The sequence below is a fragment of the Lycium barbarum genome, chromosome 7 (assembly GCF_019175385.1).
Source record: "Lycium barbarum isolate Lr01 chromosome 7, ASM1917538v2, whole genome shotgun sequence".
Taxonomy (NCBI): domain Eukaryota; kingdom Viridiplantae; phylum Streptophyta; class Magnoliopsida; order Solanales; family Solanaceae; genus Lycium; species Lycium barbarum.
In genome coordinates, this window is record NC_083343.1 from 32,906,004 (window position 1) to 32,931,781 (window position 25,778).

The following is a 25,778-nucleotide window of genomic DNA, read 5'->3' on the forward strand; positions in this document are numbered from 1 at the left end:
CCATTCTAGAATTTTGGAAACAAACTACAGACCATCCATGTTCGAAGAAAAACAAATGTCTCTTATACGTGCAAGTCAAAAAAGGCATAACAAAGCAGAGCATATGTCACACCCTGATCTTACTAGGGTGTGATGGGCACCCGACCCCACATACGGAGCCGAGCGAACCCTCAGACTCTGATTCCATAGATAATTTTTTTTTTTTGAATTTTGAAAGTCAATTACGAACAAAATACATGTTGTGCTTTCGAAATCTTCTGCTTACTATTTCCAAAATTTAACAAATCTGTAATTATACAAAATTTATTATATAGCACACCAAATAGCATATCGGCTGATGGAGCCGCTTACAGACTGACTATCACTACCCACGACGCTGTCTGCAAAGTCTCTAATACTGATCAGACATCACAACATACATACCCTGACTCGGCAGTACTCCTGGAGGAAATGGAGCCCGCCAATCCGTTGGGCCATCTTCAGCTCATCTCGTCTAACCATTTGTGGGTACCTGCGCGGCATGAAACGCAGCTCCCGAAGAACAGGGGGTCAGTACGGATATGTACTGAGTATGTAAGGCATGAGTACAGAAAACGAAACCATGACTGATATAGACAGAACAACATACAAAAGCTTATTCAGAAATATCAAACACTTATCGTTTTTCTTTTCCAGACACGAATCATACTTACTCACCTCGTATACTAGACAGATTACAGAACGTACAAATTGTTTAAATGACATCATATAGCAGACGGAATACAGAATATACGGAAGTTCAGAATACTTACTCTCCAACGTAAGTCATACGTATCAGGATCGGATATCGTATCATATACGCGGCAACCCCGGGGACAAATAACACGCCGAAACAAGTGCCATATCATACAGACGATAACCTCGGGGACAAATATCACGCCGAGGGACGGTCACATCATATCATATGCATGGTGGCCTCGGGGACAGATAACACGCCGAGGTACCGATGAACAGTGCCAATGAATGCGCACGATAGCATAGGAACGTGGCTGCCACTCCTGCCTTTGTTGCCACAGCACATCTAACTTCCAGAAGTTTTTCTCCGATCTCCGTCACACATCACACATAACCACGGTACCCGGGGGCGGACAGATAACACAGCACCCCGAGCCCAGACACATCATACTTCGTAACATAACCTCGGTAACCGGGGACGGACAGATAACACGGTACCCCGGAACCGGACACATCATACTTCAGAATTCATATATGGAACCCGGCCCTCAACAGAGGACTCGGCGAACCATCCGCACGATACATACCGGCCCAGGACTCGGCGAAGGAAGTCATAACATATGCACGAGCAGAGTCGTGAAGAATCAAATGCGTATAACTCAAGCTCACTAAGTTAATCAAACGTATTCTCAGAATGTCCATACAGATCACTTATTACAGATTACTTATAGATTATTCAAACATATTCTCGGAATATCCATAACAGATTTCTTATTACAGAATACTTTATGTCAAATTACTTTTAACAGAATATTTCTATCAAAGTACTTATCGCTTTTACTTAATCAGAATACATGTTCCAAATTGCTTGCATCGGATTACCCATAACCGACTACTTATGTCCGAATACATATATCAAAAGGGTTATGACGGAATGCTTATAGACATGTGGGGGTCCAGAACGAGTTTCGGGTCAATCGGAGTTAGTATACAAAAGTTACGAGCGTTCGAAGTACAGAACGCTCTATAATCATTTCGGAAGCTTTTCTTGGAAAACCAAAGCCGTAATTAGGTTAACTACCTTTTAGACATGATTATGGATCAAACCAAATAGAACTCTTGGAATCATACGTACGTCGGAACACTTAAGTCAGAATAAATATATCAAAAGGGTTATGCCAGGATACTTAATTCCACATATTTATATCAGAATGTTCAGATCAGAGTACCTACTTGTATCGGAATTTCTCATATCGGAACACTTATGCCAAATACTTACGTCAGAACATTTGTGTTGGCATGATTAGCCCAGAAGGTTTACATCAAAATACTTAGATCACGATTCGCCTATCAGGCTCATTTGACACTTAAGTTAGGGAAAACATACAGATCACAGACAGACTCAGAATTACAGAATGGAGTAACCTCAAGATACATATCATATCATATCCTACATGGCTCTAGGGCATGCCAAGGAAAGAACGGTAAGCCTCACATACCTGAGTGACGACCAACTAGTTGCGCTTACGCATCCAACTTGTTTGCTTACATGCATGAGAGTTTATCCATCTTGTCAATCTACGTCCAAAAGGATTCATTCATTCGTTAGACTCGTTGTCACATACTTGCCTTAACCTTTCAAACACGTTTACTTATGTTCTGCCGGAATTTCGGCAGCATCTCCCCTGTAAATCTACCAACCCCGAGAATAAGGCTCGGCCCCAAATCAACAACAACCATCCGGGAATTTAACCCGGCCAAACCAACAAAGATACTAACAACACCAATAAGAGGTTCAAAACACATTTTAACATTAGTGACTCTTTGCTATACAATTTGGCAATATTCCGTTTTCACTCAAATCAACCGCATACGATCAAACCAACATCAATATTCGTACACTCAAGTGCTAATCCAAAACACTTAAACAAGATTCAAAAACACTTCGGACAACCCACAAAATGTTCAAATCAGCCCATCCAATACACAAACAAATCCGAAATCTTCCAAGTCCAAGAAAACATCAACAATATATTTCTTTTCTTCCAAATTCATCAACCACACTAACAATCCATAATTTAACAACATTAGTCTTACAAATACAAGAAACCATATTAAGATCACATTAGGTACCAAAACAGCCCACATGATTTCGACTTCACTTTGAACCATTAAGCCTTCATTTTACAACATAGGATCTACAACACAACAACCCAAACATACTAAATAAAATTAATTCATTCCTTGACACACAAAACAGTCCATTTTCGGCCAGCACTATATCCACACACTACATGCACAATTCCATCATTTCCTTCACCCTACAACATATACAAATCACCCATAACACAAACAACACTCAAAATACTAGATAAAACAATTGAATCATTGTCTTATAAGCTACATATGGACACGGCCACATACCAATACACACATATTTCATAAATTTCACTCATTTCTACATACTACAACACTTCAACAACATCCATAACACATGAAGGAGGATTGGTTCCTTACCTTCATTCTTCAACTTCTCCACTTGGTTATGACTCATGAATCATCCATATGAATGCTTTGCTTGTTCCAACAATTCCACCATGTTAACAAGCACCTTCCACATAGCAAGAAAACTAAAAGAAAATGATCCTCCATGATCAACTTTGAGGGGCTGGTTTCGGCTAGCCCCTAGCCGACTCCTCCCTCTTATTTTTTTTTTGTTTTCACTTCTCCTCTCTTGTCTTAATTTAGAAGGAACCCATATATATATAGACACATAATTTAAGCATGTGAGGGGCACATGCCCCTCTCTAGAATAGTCTTAAATTTTCTTGAAATTGTTCTAGCATGAAAGATGATTCAAACTCTTGTCATGCACACTTTGGCCCCTACATTTTCCATCATATGGCCAATGTGATCCTTTTGGACCTTCATGAATTTTTTTTGTGAAATTCCCGTTTCGTCCCTCGACTTTTCTCAATATGACCATTTTACCCCTAACCTTCCACATTATTTCCATTGATCATTTTGCAATTTCTCTTCTTGCCCTTAGCCTCTTACAATATTTTCATACTAATAATGGTCATAAATGATATTCTTAACGACTTGCGCATTAATGTAGTTTTTGAAAATGGTTTCGTCCTTAACTTCGCACGACGACTTTGAAACATCCAAACGTTCAAAATACGGGCTATAACAGCATAACAATCATAATTCCGACAAAATACACGAGAGCACGTAAGCAGTTTATATCAGATAAGCGGTCCCTATACCTCGTTACTCCAAGGATACTATTAGTTTCAAGGATGTTGATGTCGTTGAGACTTTCCGTTCGAACCCTTATGTATACATTAATGAATATCAAATGAGGATTACTTAATAGGGGAACAGGGAATACAAAATATCAGTCCTAGATTATAAAATGAAAAACCCAAGCCCAAGGGCAAATGGTTCGTATTATAACATGTACATCCTTCAATTTTCACATAATTGGATGTGGTGCCTTCGGGTCCAAGACCGTCCGAACATAATAAGGTGTCTATCCTGTCCGATTAAGGTAGGTCTGAGATACCCAAACCGGTCTATGGTCTGTATGCGCTATATCAGTAGGGATTTGGGTCTCTCTACACTAGTTATACTAGAGTGGTTTTCAAAAGAATGACTCAAGTTACCCAAGGGGATAAGTTGGGGTTGGGCTCTCTAAGGCTGTGGGATGACCGCATACCCACTCGACTTTAGATACCTCCAAAGAAAATATTTGTCACGACCCAAATCGGAGGGCCACAACTGACACCCAAGACCCTACTCGGCTGAGTGCCATACTAGTATTCCATCCAGGAGTCATAACTTTTTGTGGACCTTTAATCTATGAAATGACGCTTCTGTCAGGTGAAAAAAAACTTTTCAGTAAAACTCTTTCGTCAAATGAGGGACTTCTCCCTTATCGCTAATTCAAAGAAAACCTTTAGTCACAATAAAATCTTTTAAAAAATAAAGCATAAAACACATCGACCTACATGGTCGCTTTACACAATTGTCGACATCTCGATGTTGTCCACAACACACTGTCTGCAAAAGTCTCTAGCATACACGAGATACCATAACATAAGTACTTTGACTCAGCAATACTCCGAACTGAGATGGAGCTCACCAACCGAGCTGATTTCCTGGGAACATCCTATAGCCAATGTCTTCTACTAATCTGTATACACTTGCGTGGCATGAAACGCAGCGTCCACAAGAAAGGACGTCAGTACGAACAGTGTACTGAGTATGTGAGACATGAATAACAACCTAATAAGAAATATAGAACATAACAGGGGATACAAATGACCTGTGCGTTTGATTGCCTCTTAAGGCAGATACCATACACACAACTTTAACCTTTTTAAATCAATATGTACATAAAATCATGGAAGACATCTGAGACATTTCAATGAATGTGCAAAGATAAGTAAATCATTATGGCTATATCAGCAGAACACATATATCTATAGAAATGCCACAACATAGGCCACATCGTCACCCCCAAAAACATCACAACATAGGCCAAAACGTCACCCCTTGCCAATTGTGCCTTTTATATATAAACATCACATTATAGGCCACAGCGTCACCCCCTGTCAACTGTGCTTTACATATATAAACATCACATCGTAGGCCACAGAGTCACCCATATCAATTGTGCCTTATATATAAACATCACATCATAATATCTCGTCCGGCCGTTAAGGCAGAGTAATATATATATACATAGCATCTTGCCCGGCCATTAAGGAACAGTGTTATCTTATCCGACCATGTAGGCGTGGTGTTATCTTACCCAGCCATGTAGGCACAATGTTATCTTACCCGGCCATGTAGGCGCGGTGTTATCTTACCCGGCCATGTAGGCGCGATGTTATCTTACCCGCCCATGCAAGCGCGGTGTTATCTCCAGCTGATCAATATGATGCAGTGCATACATACACGTAAAAATACATAAATAAAATCAACATCATCATTAGCGTTGCCATTATCACCATATCATTCCTTGAGGATCAACCATCATAAGATGAAATCGATAATGTCACGGGAGTCTCGAAAATTATGAACTTAGGTAGCACTAAAAATAGAATCGTTATCTTCGCTATATCTCACCTCGAAGGAACGAATGACATGAGGTGAGACCATCAACAATAAGTAAGATCAGGGGATTCATGGAGTGGCTCAATAATCTCATAATACTCTCAAATCATAGCTTCAGAGTTTCTAGAAGAGAATCATCATCATCGTCTCAATCATCATAGGACATATTTAATTTAACAACATAAGAAGCTTTAAGAGCCATGAACTTCTAGCTTTTGAAAACAAGGAGGTTATGAAAACATTTATGGGATCATAACTTAGGAATCATGCATTTGAAAGAAAGGGACGAGCCTTAACATACCTATTTAACCTCCTAGTAACTACGCTTATCCGCCCGAGCTCGTAAATCTTATACTTGAATAAATTCAGCCACACCAACTTTCTTTAAGACCAAACTTACCACAACATCAAGTAGAAGCAAGGACAATCACCTTTCATGGACTAGTTTGGTGTAATCTTGTTAAATTCTTGATTTAATGGGCTATAAATGTTTGGGGGTTGTGTTGGGAAGTTCCTAGGACTATTGAGAATGTAAAATGCTGAAAAAATGAAGTTAATGGGGGTATTTATACCCCTCATAAGTCGGTTCCACCGACCTTCTCAAGTGGGACCCACGGAAGCCATTAGGCAGCTTGGAGTCTTTATCTTAAAATAGCCATAACTCTTGATCCCGTTATTGTATGAGGGCCCACGACCTATGATTGGAAAGCTCTTTCAATTATGTACAACTTTCAATTCTGGTGTGTTTCCAAATTACAAACTTATAATAGCGTTTTGGCCCCTCCAAATCAGATCATCCGAAAACGTATCCTTAAATCATCCTTTTAGAGGGCTTATGCCCATATTTGGCTTAAGGGTCCTTCTTAAGATTTGCTCAACTTCCCATGTACTAGTCATATCACTTTTCATATGTACTTTATAAAATCCCGACATGTGGGCCCCACCGTAACTTACGGTTACGAGGGCTATTCATCAAGTAACGTGTTAACTGATTTACTCCATACGGTCTCCAAATGTCATATATATATATATATATATATATATATATATATATATATATATATATATATATATATATATATATATATATATTCTTATACTCAGATCATATAATCTTCATCCCTGATCCTCCTATAACTTTTCTCTCCCTTGAGCTTATACTAAGCCATCTACAGTCTTGGTAACACGAAATTTTTCGAAGTGTAACAATATTAGAAGGGTTTTTTAGTAAGGCGTGACCGCAAATATTCCTGCATCATCACCCTTTGAAACAAAGTGTAAAATCAAATGCCAGGAGTGACGGAGTGTATGCATGCATGAATGACAGTTATATTTGCGGAAATTTAAACACATAAGCAATTTATATCACATAAACAATTTATATCACGTAAGGTAAACAATATTGGAACCATTATGGTTAGAATCTTAGATTATTCCCCAGCAGAGTCGCCATCTGTAGCGTGTCATATTTTTTCCGATTCGCATTTGCACTTGCCTCATTTAAAAAGGAAAGTGTCTCGAGGAAGTACGATTATCAATCGTACCGGAAAAAAGGAAAAAATATACTTCTACATGGATAGTGCTCTAAATGGACTTATTTTAGAGTCGCCACCTAATTTTTAGGAAATTAGGAAAACCAGTTCGAAAAGGGTTCATTTTAAAGTGGTTAAGTTTTAAAAGAATCCTAATCTAATGAAAGTATGGTCAAGGGTTCTGGTGATCCCCCGGGGAAGGTGCTAGGCACCTCGGTGTGAAGGATCCACTCAATTGTGGTTTACCTATGGGTTCTAATAGTGTGCCTTAATGTTATGAATTGTTTTTGATAAAAATTGCTCAGGTTTATATTTCCACAATAAGGTATGTCATTTACGCAAAATATCACATCTTGGATGATGGGTTTCGGGCTTGGACACTTAGGTTAAGACCCAAGGGCGCTCAACTTAAGTAGAACTCCACATAAGCATACCCTTTAAAAGTCCTTTAAAATTCTTCTGTTTTTCAAGTAAAGTTCTCCCTTTTATTAGGGCATACCATTATAATCCTCGTAGGTTCACCTTATCTGTTTCTAATCTCTCATCCTTTCTTAAGTTCAATTTAGTTCTTAAATTGAAGTCATTTATGTTCAAACTCTCAAAGTTAATACATCAACCCCATTTTAGAGTCAAATTATGAAAAGCAAGCTTATATTAAGAGTAATTCGTATTTCACATCTGTTTTATACATGGCTTTGAAAATCAGTTTTGGCAACTCTAAATCTTAAGTTCTAATCTATTAAGGTTCCAACAATACTTAAATAAAACAAGTAAATATAATATTTTCGAAATAACTAAAGGGAGGGAGAGAAAGAAGGTGGAGAAAGGTTAATCGGATAAGCCTATCTCCTCGCCTTCTTGGACCTTTTGTTGCAATTCCGTGCTCCCTTTATTCTCCGTCTGAAAACTCCAAATGTCCAAGTATTTGCCTTATCTCCTACTACTTCTCTTCTTGTCATTCCATATTGCTTGGATTCCATATGTATGCTCCAATTGTGCAATATTCGTCCTTATAGTATTTCCCGAACTTGTTTATTCATACCTCGCAAGAATAGAAACGAGAATGATTAGTAAAAAGGATACGCCACCCCATGGGGTGACGTTTATGAATATAAATATAATATCCCTCGATTTCGCATGAAAATGTGGGAGCTTTGATTACTAAAGGCCCAGAGTCACGCTTCTTTCAAATATGGAAAAAAGGACCCCTGAACATATCATGGCTGCGAAATAGCGATCGGTCAGTCATTCCATTGCCTTGCCAAGCGCATGTTGGTTCCTATTTTATAACTAAACTATGATCATCATTGCCCACCGAGGGATAGAACCTTTCTGGATTAGGCATTCTCAAGTTAAGTATTCAAATCAGTAAACTTTTAATCAAGTATAGAAATCCGTTCTTTTAAAAGTAAGGCCTTAAGTTAAATAATTCTTCATTGGCCCGAGTGTAGTATCGTGTCTGAATCAGTAAATACAAAACAGAGGCAGTATTTGTTTCTTCTGAAATAATGAAATAGCGCAACATCTATTATAGCATGTCAAGTGTAGCATATGTTTCCTTAAAATAAAACAGTAGTATAACTGGCTGGAGTGCAACAACAATCAGGTAGCAGTGCCTTCCCCAAAAATATGGGGAATATGTCAGCCTCAAGACCACAACAACAACTCTTACCAAATGCAAAACTTTGGGGGAGAATTTTCTCATCAAGCATAGCAGAAAACACATCAAGATATGGTAGCAAAATTGGCCAAAGGTGCGGTAGAAAATAGCACCAGTGAACCAAGACATGCTAATAACTCTAAACGAAATAGTAGCACAAGTTCAATACAGTAGTAGCTACGTATAGTAACTCAAGTGTAACCTTCATTCTTTCTAACCAAGAGCTCAATATGTAACAGCATTAGAGAGGTCTCAAGTGCAGAAACCAAATAAGAATAGGTTTAAAGCTTTAAAAGGAGCAGCAAATTAGGCAAAGTTTGGGCTAGACACGCAACACATTTCAACCTTAGATAGGAAACACATTTGGGCCAAAATGCAGCAGTTCACTTAGTGGCATAGCTCAACTTCAAAGTATTCAACATTAAGGGCCGACAATCTGCCCTTGAAGGGCAGTGACAAATGGCAAGAAAGCAGCTGCAATAGGATATAACAAACATTAGACAACAGCTAATTTTAGACAGTAAGACAACAACTAATTTTTCCAAAAAATATAGCACTTTGAGAGCCTTTAAAGTGAAGCAATCTAAAGAAATGTCACAGCAACTAGTAATCAACAGTAGTCAACTTATCCCAAAAATGGTATCATAGAGATGCAGTAGTTTGTGGCCCAGAACACAGCAAGAAAATGGCCAGAGAGTACCGCAGTTCAAGGCCCAAATAAAGCAGAAAAATGTAGCATCCATATCAAAGCTTAGAGAACATTTACCCTAAATACAATCATTGTTTTACCTTAAATGTGAGAGCAAATACAGAGAAACAATAGCGACAGCTAGCAAATATCTTTGTATTAGGTTCAACAACATCTCAAGTACATTTGGGATGAAAACTCCCCAAGTCAAGCAAAGAAAAGGGGTGAAAAAGGATGAGTATCAAGAGGTAAAAGGATTCTTTTTATGAGATACATCAAATGAGAACTTCACTAATTGTCACAAACTAATTTAAACTTAGGAAATAGTTATGGTGACCAAATAATCAGGTGCAAAACCCTCGAAATAGTTCATAATACAGACCAAAAGTCTCCAGAAGTTGTGAACTAGGAGATGACAAGGATAAATTCTTTAGAGCATAGACATCTGGGAGCTTTATTGTTACAAGAACTTAATAGCCAATTTATGATGTGATTACCAGAAAGTAGGGATTTCCTCTAAAGTCTGAACACAAGGTGCACTAAAATGTATTTAGAGACTGGCCATCCAATATCAATCTTAAGTAGTAAACTTGAAAGACAAGACAACTGAGGGGGGGGGGGGGGTGGTGGTGGTGGTGGGGGGTGTTACCACCATCCGTATTTCTGATGCCGCACAAGGTCAAAAGTTCTCTAGAACCTTAGGCATGGCAGGCTATCGGAGAAGGCTAAACCGTTCCCAAATCTTGCCCTGACCTTACAATTCTATTCACACAGTCAACTTATATAATGATGAAGTAAACATGACAAGTTAACACAGTGTACCAAAGATACTGATCCTACTTAACACATGGTGAATCCCTAAACCACAATCCTTTGAAACCATTTATGCCACCAGAAAACAAAAAGCCTTTCATATCAAACCTACAGTTGTTTTGAAAAGTTGAATGCAGAACTGCCTTTGCACAACAACAGTGACTGATTCTTTCAGGAAAATAAACAAACAACTTTAATCATTGGCATAAAAAAAGGTTTGGGGAAGGTGGCAGCCTTACACAAGTGCCATTAGTCCTCCTGCTTCTTAAGCTCATCAGGAAGTGACTTAAAGATAGGTTGAATCACAAAAGAGAGACATAACCAATCTCTACAAACACTTTAAAAATTGATGATTTTTAGATATGTCCTATTATAAAGACTGCTTTTTACTCCTCTTTTAAAATCATTTAACCAAACTTTTGATGTAATTACCAACAAGGGACACGCCACTTAGAACATTTGATAGGCGTCATACAAGAAAAAAAACAACTAACTTCGGAAACAGGATTGTGTTTAATTGTTACACCTCACCCTCGGTAAGCGTGAATGGCACCCGGCACCTTACAGGAACTGAGCGAACCAAATTATAACTCTCATCCTTCATATCTCGAATGGTAAAATAAGGCTAAGGGATAAATATGAATATTATATCATGCACAAGTATATATATACAATGGACCCATGATGTCAACATAACAACTGACATAACATAACTAAGCTGTACACAGGAACTGTCTGCAGAGCCTCTATGAACCTGAACCTGAACCTGACTGAAGTACACAAGTCGGGACAGGGCTCCCGACATACCCTTAACACAAGTTATATATATATATATATATATATATATATATATATATATATAGACCCAGACTCGGCAATGCTCCAGGAAAAAGTGGAGCCACCGCTCAAGACCAGTACTTGAAGGTAGCCTACGATGAAAGATCCTCGTTTCGTCTATCTATATCTGTGGGCATGAACGCAGCGCCTACCAGAAGGGACGTCAGTACGAACAATGTACTGAGTATGTAAGGCATGAATAGTAGTATGATATCAGAGTGAAGATAACATAAGATAAAGTGAGCAATTATATCTCGTACACTTCCTGAGATTTCTGTCACGTAAATTAATTTGTATATAGGAAAAACATTTCATACACATCCATACAAAATATACATACATATGCATTCACATACACTTACTATACATACATCTGTCATATCCGTACCCGGCCCTTCGGGACTCGGTGTTATCTTGCCCGGCCATGTAGGCGCGGTATTATCTTGCCCGACCATGTAGGCGCGATGTTATCCCCAGCTGATCAGTGGGATGCAATGTATACATACACATAAAAATACATAAATAAAATCAACATCATCATTAGCATTATCATTATATCATTCCTTAAAGGATCAACCGTCGTAAGGTGAAGTCGACGATGTCATGGGAGTCTCGAGAATCATGAACTTAGATAGCATTGAAAATAGAGTCATTATCTTCGCTATATCTCACCTCGAAGGAACGAGTAACATGAGGTGGGACCATCAACAATAAGTAAGATCAAGGGATTCATGGAATGGCTCAATAATTTCACAATGCTCTCAAATCATAGCTTCGGAATTTCTAGAATAGAATTATCATCATCTCACAATCATTATAGAACATTTTTCATTTAACACCATAAGAGCTTTGAAAATCTTGAATTCTTACTTTTGGGAATAAGAACAGCATAGAAATATAGACGGAATCCTAGCTTAAGAATCATGCCTTTGAAAGAAAGGGACTAGCCTTAACATACCTTTCGGTCGCTTTAGTCGTTCAACGTTTATTCTTCCAAGCTCGCAACCCTACACATAAACCATCCATAATATCATTAGGCTCAATATTATGCACTTGTCTCAAGCATTCAAATGAAATCTTTTTTTTTTTTGAATCTGCCGAAATTCCGGCATCATTTCCCCTGTTTATACGCCTAGCCCGAAATCATAATATCAACAAACAATCACCAACAACAATACCAACATCATCAATACCATTATCCATACCAATCTATTCCATAAAACATCCCACACGATGTTTCCCAACTTTCTCAACTAACCCACCTGTTATACTAGTATTTAATGACTTTGTCTCCGTAAAGAAACCATAATTAATATTAATAATGAGAGATTCATACCTTATTCTTCTTTTGAACAATAATATCTTCAAGATTCACCTTGAATCGTCGAAATCTACAGCAAAACGATACTTCAGTCACAACTACACGTTACCCGGGCATCGATTAATACTCCGCCACTCGAAATCACTCTAATCCCTCACTTTTATGGCACATATATGCACCCATATGTTTACTGAGATTTTTGGGAAATATTTGAGTGAAAAAGAGGGGTCTTGCCCCTTATATAGGGTGTTGAAGTCGGTGGAAACCGACTTAAAACTTACCTTTCACATATCTTAATGGATTTATTGTCACTTTCTAGGATAAACAAGGCAAGGAAGGTGAACTTATCCATCTAAAACTGAGGACCTCATTCTTTATCTCTTTAGAGTAATTGATTAAGCAATAGGAAGAAACTCGAATTGAACAGCAATAGGAAAAAACTCGAATTCAACACCTATACTGTATTAACATTATGCATTTGTGAACTAACTGGAAGAATTAGTCATTAAAAATACTGAACCAAGAAGATAGCCCCACTGTTTATAACATCTTTAGTTTAGCCTATGTTCAGTTCAAAGGTTTAAAATGAGTCTGATTCCAATCAAGGGAAAAGAGCTTTATGCTCAACTATAGCTGCTTGAAAAGAAGAGAACCTTCAACTTTAGGAAATAACTGCTTCATTAACTATCCAGGCAAAATATTTTAATTAAGAAAAACCAAAATTAGCTACTGAAAACAAACAATCCAACTGTAGGCTGTCAAACACAGTCAACAGATATCTCTTCAGAATAACCACCTCTCAAAACAACAGAACAGAATTTCACTATGTGAGTTTAAAATCATACATATGCATATTAGGATGGAAAGATATCCAGATACACTTCACAGAACATTTTAAACCTTTGAAGCTTAAAGCAGCACCTAATAATAGAAGAAAGAATGCTTGCATATAAGCAATATATGAAGAGGAACCAACTCATAACAATAGACCTGCAAAAGCCATGTTCAAATAACTATTCCTGAGGTTAAAACATAGACAAATCTGCAATTCAGGATTGACTCTACCTTAAACTATTTTGGGACCAATCACAAGATAAAGAATCAAATACCAATCATATCTAAACTGTTATATTTTAAATGGGATTCCTAACCATACTTAAGTAACTAATTAGCCCCCTAGGTCCATACTTAGCTGTTATATTTAGTTAGAATAGAGTGAGACTGAGACAACAACACTAAGAATATTGTAACTACTAATCCACAAACTCAACTAATTATCAGAATGGATTGAACAGGGCAGCCACCAGCTAGAGACTACGTAATGAGCACTTAATCCAAAATCAGATTCATGTCAATTATTAATCAAGCTACTCAAAACTGGAGCTATATTACACCAACATCTATATCGAATCAGTGCACAAATAATAGTTTTTGTTTTCCTGATAAGCAATCTCAGCACTCTAACCTATTCTAATTCAAGGGAGCCAAGCAAATAATTACTGAAACTCACTAGTCACATAAATTAACATGAACATCAATGAAGAATCCAAATAGAGATGAAACTGATTAAAACTGCCTAAAACTAAAATCGCAAATCGGAGATAAAAGAGAAAACAAAGGAAAAACGATATTACCTTTTTGTCGAGCAGCGACGGAGGCGACCAGTGTCGATGAACACCTTTCAGATCGAATTGATTTCCAATGAATGGAAATGACTTCCAAAAATTATACTTGAGTGAGAACGTCCTCGAAACTCGCGGCTTCGCCGGGTTTCTGACTGTTTTTACTCTTAGGGTTGTCAAAAACTCATTTGAGGTGTAAAAGACCAATTTTTTGGCCTCTAAATCTCTAAAAAATCTCTTTCCCAAAAAAATGAAGGGAAGGGTTTCTATTTATGGAACCCAAATGAAAATACGACCGTTTAGAAAATTCAAACTTCAAATCCAAAGCTTACAAGCGGGGATAAGCAAAAATCTGTTGCCAATTGAAAGACCAAGTACATGTTACCGTTGAAAACCAACTGGAGGTGTATGTTTTTTACAGAGTCGTAGAACCTTAGGGTCTGTTTGGTTCATTTTCTTGGACTTCTGATTTTCTTTTGTTGAGAAAGGGAATATTTAGGGGTTTAAAATTTGTGGGCCGCGTTGATGGGGTTATTGGACTGGGCTGTCCAGGTTTTGGATAAATTGGGTTAGCAAGACGAGGGATGGTTTGAGAGTTTTAAGGATAGCTAGAATTGGGATTTAAGACATAGCCTTTTGTATGTTCAATTATAACCAAACTTCGTCTAAATCTTTGAGATGAATTAATTGTCCAATTAATTAATTAAGCTTCTTGATTTTAACAGAGTAGAATATTTATTTGTAGTAACATACTAATTATAGTAATTTAACAATATGTACTTAATTGAAGTAATTGTTTATGATATAAACTGATTTAAAATTGATATGATAGACATAATTAACACTTGAAATTATATGTAAAAGTATACATGATATATCTCAAGGTATTTGCCAGATGAAATGGCATAAATAGCACTGAAAGTATTTTTGCTCTTTTTCTGATTAATTCTATCCCTGTTTGTGATTCAAGAAGCTTTATTAGTTAATTTGAATTTTGGAGGGCTAAAATCGAGTGTCAACATACATATTCTTCCATAAGCTTGCACAAAAGAAGGAATCTTATCAACTTAAAGGAAACAATTTAGCTAAGCACTTCTCATACTCACTTCTCATTAATTCAAAACAAGCCATTTTAGCAAAGAGGGGGGAAAACAGACTTGCTATAACAAGATGGCAACTGGTTTAGATTTAAATTAGGTGAGACTAATGCCTGCACTTGATTAAATGATTGAAATCTTCAAACATAATCTATAACCCACATAATTGAAGCAATCTAGCAATGAGAGCAGGGAAATATTCTGCTACAAACCAACAACAACAACTATCAACAATAGAGAGAGTGACCCAGGCATTATATATGTAACTAAAACAGAAACAGAGATTGGGACTACATAAAGAATGGACTTAAGCTTCCTACTTAACTAAATAGAAATTGTCATATGAGTTGTGCACAGGAAAACTTGGTCTTGACACATAACAGGGACAACAAGCTCTCAGACCAAACTTAATGAATAAGACTTTGGCAGTTAGTAAATCCACACATGGAAGGGAATGGCATCAACTCAACAAGATTCTTAAAGAGAGATTAGCTTTCCAAGACTAATCATATTAGAACAAAACATTAGGCTAAAAAGACTAAGGCAGCAGTGGGGGCTACCACTATCCATGTTTTCAATGCCGCACAAGATCCAAAGGTTTCTAGAACCTTGGCTTGGCAAGCTATTGAAGGGGCTAAACCTGTCCCTAAGTTGCCTTGGCTTTCAACCAGTAAGAAATTAGCAAAGGCAGTGAAGGTGCAAGTAAGAAAATTACTCAAGGGGATAATTTTAAGAGTGCTGAAAGTAACCAAACTGTCACTGAAGAGATTGAGATAAGAAAACTGAATCTTAACATACATCCCTTAACCATTTAGCATGCTATACATTTAAACTATTCTGAGCAAAACAAATTTCAGATTTTGTAGAGAAAGGAAGCCAAAGCTCTACACTTGAATGGTTTAAACAAGAAGGTCATGTTGTTCTCATGGACATAGGCTCCTGGATATCCATAAACTTATGATAGATAAGGCACAACAAAGAGGGAAGGTCAAAAATATTATTGAATACTCAAATTATGGCTGCTATCAGCAGAGCCACAATTTATCAACAGTTTCACACCAACCAAATGTGACTTCACACTATGAATTTGGACTGAAGCTAAAGGATCATAGACTACTGATTTAAAGAAAGCAGCAAGCAACAATATTCAGGAATTGGTCAATCAGAGAAAGTAAAACAAGTGAGACTGGAACTACCTCCTATTCCCTGTGAACTAATATCACATTGTTAGGGAATCGATCACAACTAACGGAACCAAATGAAGATGCCAAAATGGACTAGCTAGAGAGACAGAGCTTAAAGATGAAAGGAGATGGTGATTACACAGGCAGCAACTAAAATAAATATTCAGGTAAACACATACTAAACTCACAGGATGCCTATGGAAGGTAACAAGGAATGAATTCACCTCATTCTTAATCAAAACTAGACAGAATCCAATGTCAACCTCTATCATAGCCATCACTAAATCATTGTACGACCAGACAAGCCTCTTGAATTACTTTGTCCTCTTAAGTTAATTCCTATTATTATTTTTAAGTAGAAGAAGAATACCAACAATGACTGATGATGTATGCTTAATTCTTGGACTAACTGTAAAAATTGTTAACTCATAAGTTCAATTAGTTGTCACAGCAAAAACCAAGAATTATACTTTGTATGACTATGATTAGGAATTGGACATTTTGGAGCTCAAAGCATCTAGTTCTCTACTATGTTTAATTATTCCAAACTGGTTAGAGACAAGTCATGCTAATAACTATATCAAGTAGGTTTATAACTTAAACATATATGTTAATCTTCCAAACTCAGGGCAGATACAACATTCATATATCAAGCTATTCCATCTAAATTGGACTTAGCCAAAACAGACCAAACAACAACTAAAAAAAAAACCTCTATTAATATTACATAAATTTAGAACTCCAAAGAAAATTAAGGAGACAGGATTTGCGAATTAGCTTTTTGTCGAGCAGCGACGGGGGCGACGAGAATCGACGAATAACTTTGCCCCCAAATCGATTTTCGATGAGCAGAAACGACTTCAAAAAATTAAAGCACGAGCTCAAACTTCCTCGAAACTCAAGGCTTTTGCCGAGTTTCTAAGTGTTCGAACTCTTGAGGGCTATCAAAGCCCCATTGTTGGTGTGAAAAACCCATTTTTATCTCTGTTAATTCTGAAAAAATACCCCCCCCCCCCCCCCCCCAAATGAAGAGGAAGGTTTCTATTTATAGACTCAAATAGAGTATGACTGTTTCAAAATTGAAATTCAAAATCCCCAAAACTTACACAAGAAGGTGAGCAAAATTCGTTGAGAAAATCATAGAGAAAGGACACGTTACCGCTAAAACCCAACTAGAGGTGTACGTTTACAGAGGAAAATTCGTTGCCCCACTATTAATGTTTTGCCCGTTGGGTTTTTTTTTTGGGGGGGTGGGGGTGGGGGGAGGGGGGTTTAAGTGAAATATTGAAACTTAAACTCCCTTTTTTTAAAAAGAAATGTAGTATACTCTTTACATAGTTTCAAACCGACGTATTAACTTAAAATACCCTCGTAAAATAATATTTGTAAGGAATAAAATTCGCAATTCGTAGTTTACAAATACCAGCTTTAAAATGAGCCCGATATTGACATAGTTCTGGATAATACTTAAAAATGCGAAAAAAATACAGCCAAAATGAGCCGTAATTCGTACGTTATTTTAATTTAGCAGTTTTCTCGAACTAGATGAAGCGGGATACATATTTTCTCTTTGAATTACACTTATACGAGTAAATAGCGCTTATTTTCTTAAATTCATTAGTTTTGACAATCTTAAACAATTAAACGTCAATTTTCACAACTTTCTCGGATTTCAGACTTTTAAAATTTCGAAAGCGTATCCTGATTCCGTCTTGGCTCAGGAACTTTGAGAATTAAAATATGTGTATTATGAGGTGAAAATTAGGTGTCAACAATTAGGACGATCATTTGCCACATATTGAATTTTCATATAACAACGGTTACCACTCTAGCATTTAAATGGCTCAATATAAGGCTCTATCTGGGAGAAAGTGTAGATCGGCAATTGGATGGTTCGAAGTAAGAGTGACAAAGCTAATAGGCCCGGAATTGATCTAGCAAGCGATAGATAAAATCAAACTTATCCGAGGCCAGTTGTTGAAAGCCAAGAGTCGTCAGAAATCTTATGCGGATAATAGTCGACGAGACTTGGAATTCTAAGTTAATGATTGGGTATTCTTGAAAGTGTCACTGATGATAGGTGTAACGAGATTTGGTAAGAAGGGAAAGCTTAGTCCCCGGTATATTGGGCCTTACAAAATTGTGAGCAAGGTGGGCCAAGTGGCTTATGAGTTAGATTTGCCTTCAGACTTGGACTCAGTTGTCACGACCCAAACCGATGGGCCGTAACAAGTGCCCGACCACTACTGGCCAAGCACTCCTTTGCTTGCATTTACTTCCCACTAACTGTCCTGGGCCCATATACAATCTGTAACTGTGCTATACTGTCTCCCGAACAATCAACATAAAAGACACCGTACCGGGAACTCACGGCCAACGCATACATATAAACATAAACACTGAGAATAACAGCGTAAGCCGATTTGGCCGCCACACATATACACTGTACAACAAAATAAACGCCGACGATGCTACATAATATCACGACTAAATATCACTATCTACAGACCTCTATGGAGTACAAACTATAGAAACAACAGGACAAGGCCCTGCCGTACCCATATATGTACGTAACAAGACGGCATACCAAACAGACTGAAGCTCCGGACCAATGGAGCATACCGACTGCCACTGAGAAGAGGTCCTACTGCGATGAATCGTCCGACTGGCTACCTGATCTTGCGGGCATGAACGCAGCGTCTACAAGAAGGGACGTCAGTACGAGTAATGTACCAAGTATGTAAGGCATGAACAATAATATAGGAAGGGATGTAAAGTATGAACAACAACAGAATGGAAATATAGAGCATATCGTAGGATAAAAGAGTAACCAGTACATATGAGTGCCTCTTAGGGCGGATGCCAGGCATGCTTAGCTTTCTTTGAAAAACATTTTTTTGTTCATATATACAGAAAATATGCCGAGGCGTCGGCTTCGATCCATTTAGCCACATATGTCCCGCGTCCGGGATGATAAGTTACATCAACTGATCAGGTGGCAATGCGTCTATAGCGCCACATGTGTCCCTTTTTCCCCATATTCCCCATATACATATACATATACATATACATATATATATATATATATATATATATATACATATATAATATAAGCAGCATGCATGAGAGCCCAAGGAAAGTTATGTCTCTATCGGAGTGACGTAAGGTCGGTAACCTCCAATTATATTACGGAATAATCATCATGGCTTTGTCTCACCTTGAAGGAACAATTTTTATAAGGTGAGACTATCAATGAAGAATAGCATTAAGAGAACATGGGATAAGATCATAAATCTCATAAGGCGTCAATTCATATACTTTGGAATCCTTAAAAATAGTCATCATCCATGAATAAAATTGAGAAATCAAGAAATATCTCAACATTCTTATATCGTCATTGAAATCGTAAACTTGGAACCTTTAAACCCGGAATCATCATCATCATAATCAAGTAGGAAAATATTTTCATCTTTGGCATCATTGTCATCATGATAAAAATATGTCCATCATTATTGTCATAAGAGCTTACAAAATCACAAACCTCCAGTTTGGAAAAATACGGACATTCTGGAAAACATTTACGGGTTATCGGGAAAGGAATCATGCCTTGGAATCATAGACTTTTAACTTTTGATAACAAGGAAGATATGGAAACATTTATAAAGTCATAACATAGGAATCATGCCTTTGAAAGAAAGGGACTAGCCTTAACATACCTTTCGGTCGCCTTAGTCGTTCAACGTTTATCCTTCCAAGCTCGTAAATCTACATTTGAGAGAATTCACACTATCGTTAGACTCATCGTTGCATACGTGTACTAAGCTTTCAATTTAAACTACTTTATATTCTGCCGAAAATAGGGCAGCATCTCCCCTATTTATATGCCTAGCCCGAAATCATAATCCAACAACCAACAACCAACAACACAACAAAAATACCAACATCAACAACATCATTTCCAACACCAATATGTACCATAAAACAGCCCACACGATGTTTTCCAACTTCCATAACTAACCAACTTACTACACAATTATTTAACGACTTTATATCCGTAAATAAACCACAATTAACATTAATAATAGGAGTTTCATACCTTATTCTTGTTAAAACAGAGATATCTTCAATATCTACCTTGAATCCACCGCAAAACCATACTAGAATCACATCCATGCGTTTATCCGAGCTTCGATTAATACTCCTCGCTTGCAAATTGCTCACTTTGTGATCCCCCCTCTCTCTCTCTCTTCAATTTTCTGGAAATTTCTGGGCAAATCTGGTGAAAATAATTTGGTTATTACCCTTTTTATAAGGGTCAAATTCGGGTCGGGTCAGTGTTGCAGTACGCGTTTCTGCTCTGTCAGCTGAACTTGTAACGTCCATAATTTCTCTATTCCTATGTCCTATCGATGAGTGGTTTGTTGCGTTGGAAACTAGACTCGACGAACTTAATTGTAGGCTTTTGTTTCACCTTAAAACACTTGATATACTAAGAGATATGCGTCTCCCGAGTTGGACCAAAATTTTCACACAAAACATTAACCATCCTTTCTCCAAAGACGTTTCAAATTTGATAAGTGCTTCTCCGAAGATACGGGGTGTAAAATTCTTCCCCCCTTAAAAATATTTGTCCTCGAATGTTGCAGTATTGTCAACCCACGACACCATTTTTGATTCGTTAGAACAATTATTTTTCCTTTCGGGTCCGATTACCATTTGCTTAAACTATAACTTGGGTCAGTCTCTTCTCATTCTTTCTTAGCTCTTTTATTGCCTTCAGTCATATTCTTTCAATTCTTTGTCCTCATGTACATGATCGGATATTAACTAGCATCCCACTCTTGCTCTTTCTTCATTATGGTAGTCTTGACTTGCCGTGTCATAACTATCCATCGTCCTGTAAGTACTCCTTTTTTTTCTCGCTCCTTGTTTCCTTGTTAGTGGGCACCTACTTTTCTCTCTCTAAGGCGCCCTCTTTGCGTTTACTCCTTCAGTGCCATCTCGGGCTATCCTTTTTGTACCCATTGATCTTAGATGTACACTGTACCGATGTTTTGTAGTCCATTAACCAGGCTATCTAATCCTTACATCCTTGTCACCATCTCTTTTACCCTTACATTCCAAATGTTTACCCAGCATAACTGTGTCGCTAGTGAACCTAATGGTTATGTTCCTTTCTAAGGCCAGTCATGTCATTATCCAAAATACGTATATATGTAATGCTTCTTCGCCATTTGTTATCCTTCGCAGTCCAGGTACACTTATGGCAAACTTAATATCCGAGTTCAACTAATTTCATAGCTCGCAACATTTTTGAGCTCCTGCTACAACTTTTTGTTTAGTTTCTTCCCTCACACCTATCAATACAATCCAGGAAGCATAGGACTATGGCAATTCTTCTATTATGACTCTCTTGCAACACAAGTATACTTATCTTCGATTTCCTTGTATCAGCGGTCGTTTCGTCAGTCATTATTCCTTGTTGGCTTTTCGGTGTGGCCTTCTTACAATTGTAGTTGGGCATAGCTTCACGTTGACGGTTCATATAATTCCATAGCATATGGTCTTATGTTCAGTATAATTTGTGGTCCATAAACTGTTTTCTAATATCCGGTGAACTCTTTTATTTCCATTCATAGGAGCAGTGTTCTTTCTTTTCTTCAAAAATTTCAAACTACCAATCGTTGTTCCTTTTATTACAATTGTAATTTTCATCCCAAGTGTTCTTTGGGTTCTTTATCCTCTCTAACACCTTTTGTAAATTTAGCTTAGAGACCCCTCTTGCTCTTTTCATTACCCTTTAGGGCATGTCACCGCATACTTAGGTACGGTGCAATTTTTGCCCGATACGAGGGATTCAAATCATGGTCTGAAAATATCGTAGTTCATCTTGGCGTAAAGTTCTCTCTTGAGTTATCTTCCATACTTTCTCCCTATGTCTGCCTCATGGTACACTTATTGTCAATTCGTTTCTACTTCTTTCTGTTACCTTCCCGATATGCCAATACGCCTCGAACTCTGTCCCCGAGCTAATAAATCTCCTTTTCTGGAGCTTGAAACGTCATAGTTCCTTTCAAGTATAGTTCTTCCCCCCTTATTAAGGAGGTCCTTATACGCCTATAGCCATCGAGTAACTGTCATCTTCGATAATTATCTGCCGCCCTTCACGATCTTTTTAGGGTCAGGGTTCCGTTATCGTATGGGATGACTTGTCTATCTTCTTGCTAGGTACAGTCTTGTATCCAATCGGAATACTTATAAGGGTTAGATCCAATTCTGATGCCTTCTTTTCCGTCTTTTCACACCTCTGTCTTTTTATGACTAACGGTTTTTCCAGACCTGCAAGTTAATGGGGACATCGAGATTCACCACGTCCTTTATGAAGTCTTCGATTATACCCTACTCCTTGTTTTTCTATTCCCGACTTTGCTTATAACATATCCAGAATTCTTCTTATCTTGAGTTGTTCTTCCATTTATGTCTATAACATTATTTTTTTTTGTTCAACATTTCCAAACCCTTCCATCCACTAATAGTCCTTTCACCCGCTTAGCTCACTTGCTCATAATCCTTCATAATTACGCGTTTATGTCGCAGCTGTGCATCCAAGTTTTTCGAGCGTCCTGCTACTCTTGCCCTTAGCACATAATCCTTACAATGTACTCTCTCTCCATCCTTATTCATCGAGCCTTTATCTCTATCCTTATTCATCGAACCTTTATCTATCTTTCTGATGCTACGGCCGGGTGGTCTTCCATGCACGTTCTTTGCATTTCATTCTATTTCTTCTATGATCGCATCTCTCGGTGTTCATATGAATTCTTATTCCATGTCATTAATTTTCTAATCAATTGTGTCGACTCATCATCCTTGTTCTTTCCTCGATGATTAATCGGTTTCCTACCGCCTACTCGTTAAAGTATCCTTCTTGCTCCCATGGTTAAATATTTCCAGTTACCATACTCCTAAATGTTCTCCTCTTCCTTCGACTAACCTATTAATATACCTTTCCTACTTTCATCATTAGCCTTCCTTAGGTTTCTCCCTCCTCGAGCACCTTTCTTCTCTTGTTATTTACAATATCGGCTCTAAAGTTCGTGAAATATTCCTTTAAACGCGCAAATCCGTTCTATTCTTAAGCCATATTTTTGGAAAGCTTCTCCATGTCCGAGGAAACCATGTTAATTTCACCACACACTTATCCCTTTATATACCTTTCAAGGGCTGGAAATCTCTTAACATCGTCACAAGGCCTAACCATTCTTTCTCTTACTTCACATTCCTCGTCGTGGTCACTATCCTTTTAGCCCCACTTATCAAAGCCTATTCTCCGACCCCACACATTCCTCTTTTGCTCCATACTGCCACACTTTATCCAATTCGCATGCCTACCTTCAAATTTTTTGTTTTTACCCAATTAGTCCCGTGATTGCCCGTCGTCCCTCTTAGAGGCTTCACTCAATCATGTTCCTTACTTTTCACTTTTTCCGACATTTTGATCTCCTTACCTTCCATCTACTCACATTCTTTCCTTTCCAGATGTCATTACATTAAAACTCTCCAACCCTAACTTGTAGTGAAAATAGCATCAGCTTACCTTGTAACATTTGTACCTTTTTTTTGTTGTCACTTGAACTTCGTTACCTTGTTCGATTAATGCCTTCCATATACCGCAACGTTGATTGCCGGGATACACATACCCACTGATATAGCTACGTATGGGATATCATATGCATACGTATATATATATATATATATATAATTACTACCATCTCGCTTACAAAATATTTCCAAACGCTATTCAAACTCACCCTAATTCTAGAGCTGTGATGCACCTTCTTTCTCTTCACCGGTCTAGTCCGCCTTGTCCAACGCGGCCCCTTAAGGTCTCCAACAACTCTGCATACTCCAATTTCCCTTAGGCTACTCTAGCTTCTCATTTTTCTCTTATGTTTCAATTTATAGGACTTTTAGTACACTTCACAGGGGGTCACCCATCCTAGTATTTCTCTCACCCCAGCACGCTTAACCTCGAAACTCTGATGAAATTCGGTGCGTTAATGCTGGTATATTCGTATCCACTTCACTGCATGACCTTCACCACATAATCTAAAGCAAGTTGAAGTCTTGACAGATTCCAAAACGTTCTCGTAACGCATCTCCCTCCGAATTAGAAAGGGTTTCTTACTCTTGTGACTACACAATTACTATTTTGGTCTTTTTAATTCTCAATATTCACCTTTCATCAGTATGTATGACTACTTTTTGTCCTAGATTTCCAGATTCCCAATGGTAGCGAACACACCTTGGTCGCTGTTACCTATAAATACTCGGTTATCGGCCCCTTTGGGTTTCCGCTCGCCACTATTAAATAATAATCTACAACAAATGCACATACATAGAAATTCCAATAAGCACTCATATACCTGTAGCCGATCGGTCTCTAGTCTGATCTGGTGGACTATAAGGTGAAGTGTACTACTCGTCATCGTCTACCCACCATCCCCTTGTCTAGCTTTCATCATCTCTCTCATCTAAATCCGAGGGATATAAATAATCGGGTAACTCCTGGTTTACCGACGGCCAGGATAGGGGGCTGGAGTAATCCGTAACACTCACCGGGGAGGCTGGTCTGTCATAGTGCTCTACCATAGGAGCAGCTGGTACGGCCTCAGGAATCTCCTCCTCCAGTGTCCCAGACGAATACTCGGACGGATCTGTGTCATAGCTGTCCTCTAGGGGGTCCTTCTCCCTGGGAGTCAAGAACTCTGGAGGGATCATCGCTAGGTCTTCCGAGGGATCAGTCTCAATAGAATAACTGAGGCTCCTTCTTCTCGGTCCTGGAGCCTGGGGTCCTAGAGATACTCTAGGGGCCTTCTTAGCACCCCCACTATCGGAAGCTGATCTCTTAATCTCTCGTCAGTCTGCGCCTACCTACAGGAAAAGTGGTCAGAAGCAATCTTTCCTAGACTCTGGCTCTATCGCATAATATAAGATAGAAGGGAAGGTCAATCATTCCTAAATGCCCTGCAGCCTCCTGTTTATAAGTGTGACTGGCTTCACACCCATAAACAGGACTCTACCGAACACGGTCTGTAGAAAATCTCTAGGACGAACTAGTTATGATACCACTTTTGTCACGACCCAAACCGATGGGCCGTAACAAGTGCCCGACCACTACTGGCC

The 25,778-nt window shown here is 38.2% G+C and overlaps 1 long non-coding RNA gene across 1 annotated transcript; it reads right to left on the reverse strand.

Annotated features, from left to right (window-relative positions):
* Nucleotides 1-8,004: 8,004 nt before the first annotated feature.
* LOC132603382 (uncharacterized) lies at nucleotides 8,005-17,759 on the reverse strand. The gene is made up of 4 exons (XR_009568196.1): nucleotides 14,324-17,759; nucleotides 12,705-12,759; nucleotides 12,327-12,375; nucleotides 8,005-9,504 (listed from the first exon to the last, which is right to left on the reverse strand). It is a non-coding gene; the product is annotated as an uncharacterized LOC132603382 (long non-coding RNA).
* Between the last annotated feature and the right edge of the window lie 8,019 nt (nucleotides 17,760-25,778).